Here is a 4,187-nt window from a genome sequence, read left to right as displayed (position 1 = left end):
TGATTGGGAGAAGGGGCGTCACTGCTGGAGAGTAGAAAGCAAGGAAGTCAGGGAACCCCGATATGATTCAGAAGTGTGTGGTTAGGAAGAACGGTCTCTTTAATGATATTACTTATTAACAATGTCATTTCGCATTTGTCTGCACTTCTTACAAATGATTCTTCCTACCTCCATTAAAGTTTCTTCCTCTGTAGCAGTTAAATGTCCTATACTTCCTCAAATGACTTTTCTTTCCTCCCCTGCCACCTCCATAACTGCCCAGGACTGTCAAAAATGCTGAGGTTATCTTTAAATCCCCCAAACACACTTCATTTTCTGCCTCTGAAAAAGAGATTGATATAAATTACTTGCATGGCTTAATTTAAGGAAAAGAAAGACATTGCAGTAATGATTATTATTTCCATTATACTTCCCTAGCTGAATTTTGGGAACCAGGTGCCTGTGGCAGCTGTATGAAAAATTGAAAGATGAGGACTCTAACGTCAAGGGGTTTGGTCCTGATGAATGCATTACTAATGCGTGTTATTAGAATTCCCACCACAGCTTTGACAATAAGACAAGTTATTTTTCGATAACTCCAGGGTTCAACAACAAGAAAAAGAAAAATAGATATGCATCTACCACACCTTGTTGAGCTTTACAATGTCATTTCTTACATTTCCGTGTCTACTGATGGTGGCATTGTTAATTTGTGAGATTCCTTGATCATAATCCATAAACTAAGTTTTAGTACTTTGTAGAGAGGCCAATGAATCTGTGGTTTATTTTCCTTAATAAAAAAAAAAAAAGATGGTAAAGATGGCATAAATAAGAAAATACAAATATAGTGAGAGTTCTGAGGAAAATAAAGGGTAACTTATGACTAGATAGTTCTGGTAATTTGATTAATGCTAATGAATAAAGTGGTTAACACAATTGTCTGAGGCATTGGTGATGAGGGCAAAGTCATAGATTTGGTCTTTCTGTGGGACACTCAACTTTGAGTGAGTATAAGACACTCTAAGTTCCTCATTCTTTATCAGTTGGAGCTGGATCAAAGCACAGGAGGGAATAGGCTAACCCTAGGCAAGAAGGAATTCTCATGCTGGCCTTTCAGACACTTAAGCTCTTCAATTCCCTACACATATTTTCTTCTCTGCTTTCTTCCAGGGTTATGAAGAGGATGGGATGAGATAAGACATGTCAAAGCATGTCAGAAATGATAAAACACTCAAAAAATGTAATATGTGGCTTATCAAGACATATCTACTTCTTAAGCTCTAAAAGCTAAAATGCAAAGGGCATTCTCCATGTTGATATGATAGTGATATTTTCAGACAAGAAGGGAACATAATTACATAATCTTAAATTGCTCAGTGACATTTAAAATAGAGTTTTGTTTTATGATTGTAAAGTGCTGATTTGGGCAAAATTAAAATTAAAAAGAATGTAGAAACAATGTTTTGAATCCCAAAAGTAAATCCTGATTATAAATCTCTCAAGGGTATGACTTTTGACTTAGGATGAGCTGTTAAAGAACAAAATATAGTAATTCTTAGGCAGAACAGTAAAATTTATTAAAGAATGAAAACTCATTAATACTTAGAATTAATCAAGGTTAAAATTTGAAATTTTCATTGATTCCTCTCTCTCACATATGACAGTTTGTCCAGAAATCCTGTTAGCTCTACCTTCAAAAGGTATTCTAGAAACCTACCATTTCTGCCACCTTCACAAATACCATGTAGAATCAAACCACTATCATCTTTTACTTGGTTTACAGCAGTAATAGATTCCAAAATCGTACAGACTATATTCAACACAGCAACTAGAGTGACCTTTTAAGCAAGTTATTGTAAACCAAAAGCCTCCAGTAACTTTTCATTCCACTCAAAGTAAATACCCAAGTCTTTATTTACCACTGCCCTAATTTGTCCACACCCCACTACCTTTCTGACTTCATTTTCTTGTACTCTTCCCCTTTGATTATTCTACTCCAGCCACTAGGACTTCTTCCTGTTTCTCAAAGGTGCTTCACATGCTCCCATCTAATGGCCTTTGCATTAGCTGTTTCTTTTGCATGAAATGTTCTGTTCCCAAGTAATCACTGGGCTAACTCTCTCCTCTCCTTCAAATCTTTGCTAAAATTTTACCTGTTAATGAGGTCTTTCTAGTCCACCCTGTTTAATCCTGTAAACTATTCTCTCTCACGATCTCAGTGCTCCTGATCCTCTTTACTTAACTTTGGTTTTCCCCATAGCTCTTAATACAATCCAACATACTATATAATTTACTCATTTGTTAGGTTTATTGTCTATCACCTGTCTGTTCCTCTTCCTCCTATTAAAATATAAATTCCTCAAGGAAAGAAATCTTTGGGTTTTTTGCTGATACATTTCAAATATCCAGAGAAAAAATTCTAGCACTGAATATTTACATGCATATTTATGAAAATAGAGATACACATGCCACATGCTTCCCTTCATTGTCCAAGTAGGCAACACTGATGGTAAATTATGTGAATATCTGCAGAAAGTCTGAAAGACTACTGAGTGACAGCACTTTTTATTCAGCCTCAGCATACTTACCTACCTCTTGCATTACATTTTTGCACTTGTGATTCTTTTTTTTTTTTGAATTTTTATTTTGTCAATATACAATGTAGTTGATTATTATGTCCNAACAGTAAAATTTATTAAAGAATGAAAACTCATTAATACTTAGAATTAATCAAGGTTAAAACTTGAAATTTTCATTGATTCCTCTCTCTCACATATGACAATTTGTCCAGAAATCCTGTTGGCTCTACCTTCAAAAGGTATTCTAGAAACCTACCATTTCTGCCACCTTCACAAATACCATGTAGAATCAAACCACTATCATCTTTTATTTGGTTTACAGCAGTAATAGATTCCAAAATCATACAGACTATATTCAACACAGCAACTAGAGTGACCTTTTAAGCAAGTTATTGTAAACCAAAAGCCTCCAGTAACTTCCCATTCCACTCAAAGTAAATTCCCAAGTCGTTATTTACCACTGCCCTAATTTGTCCACACCCCACTACCTTTCTGACTTCATTTTCTTGTANCCCCCCAAACACCTAATGTCCTCAAAAACAGAGAAGCCCCCCTTCTTTGCTAAATGCATGCCTTCCATGCACATGTATCGGTATGCGAGGGTTGAGAGAGAGAGAGAGAGAGAGAGAGAGAAAGATCCAAATGACTCCCTTGGCTCAGATCTCTATTTTTTTCCACTTCTGATTTTTTTTTTTTTTTAGTTCGTTTTCTATGGAAACGAGCCCACTTAAATTTCCCACTTATGCAAATAAAAGAAAAATGCTCTTCATAAACCTCCCATTGGAGGGATGCCGCGGTAGCCCGTGCTCCCGACTCAAAATTCATGTCTGATTCACAGGGCACTCGTCCTTGCAGGGTGACTTTTCTAAACTTACAGGACCTCAAAAGCGTCCCTGGCTCCACCAGTTCTCCACCTGCCCGCCACCTGCCCTCCTGGGTCCCTTTAGCCCAGGCTCCCCCCCTTGCCTGATGTCTCTCCATCCCTGCGCTGGGGGAGGGGTTCTGGCGGTATTCTATATCCATGGTAACTCCACAGCTGAGAGAAAGAAAACCGCGCTGTGCTTACCAGGTGCGCGCCCTGAGCCTTGCGCCCCTGGCTGGCCGCTCCTCGCGGGCTTCCTGCGCTCTCTTTAGCGGCCTTAGCTGCAGCCGGAGCGCTAGTGGCGGCGATGGAGGCAGCGGTAGCAGCAGACAGGCAGGCTGCGGGGCCCGCGGCGGTGGCGCTCGCTCTCTCGCGCCAGCGCCGGGAGCACGTGCCGCGCTCGGGCAGACGCAGCTGGAAGCGCAGCGCAGGGCTGCCTCCTACTTCTGCAGCGCGCGGCGGGGGTCGGCAGAACCGCCAGGGCACAGGCTCAGTGGGCGAACAAGGGTCGGATGTTTCTCCTAGTTTCGGGGTTCAGGCGAGGGTAGCCTTGAGCTTCCTCTCCTGCTCAGATACCCTCCGGGAGCCACGGAAGGAGGAGATCTGCGCGGGGAGGCGTGGGTGGTGTGTCACTCCACGGGGGGAAGCTGGGGGAGCAGGTAGATAATAAGCTTCTGTCTGACGATGGCACTTAAACCTCTGACAATGATTGGGAGAAGGGGCGTCACTGCTGGAGAGTAGAAAGCAAGGAAGTCAGGGAACCCCGA

At 41.2% G+C, this 4,187-nt stretch overlaps 1 protein-coding gene across 1 annotated transcript in view; it reads right to left on the bottom strand.

Moving 5' to 3' along the window:
- Positions 1-3,849, bottom strand: part of LOC103603420 (metabotropic glutamate receptor 5-like) — a gene marked incomplete at its 3' end in the record, with an annotated part of 23,061 nt that extends 19,212 nt beyond the window's left edge. The window contains exon 1 of the mRNA XM_008587930.1: positions 3,625-3,849. The remainder of the gene's footprint in view (positions 1-3,624) is intronic.
- Between the last annotated feature and the right edge of the window lie 338 nt (positions 3,850-4,187).

The sequence above is a fragment of the Galeopterus variegatus genome, unplaced genomic scaffold (assembly GCF_000696425.1).
Source record: "Galeopterus variegatus unplaced genomic scaffold, G_variegatus-3.0.2 Scaffold4599, whole genome shotgun sequence".
Classification (NCBI taxonomy): Eukaryota; Metazoa; Chordata; class Mammalia; order Dermoptera; family Cynocephalidae; genus Galeopterus; species Galeopterus variegatus.
This window is presented reverse-complemented; position numbering and strand designations above follow the sequence as displayed.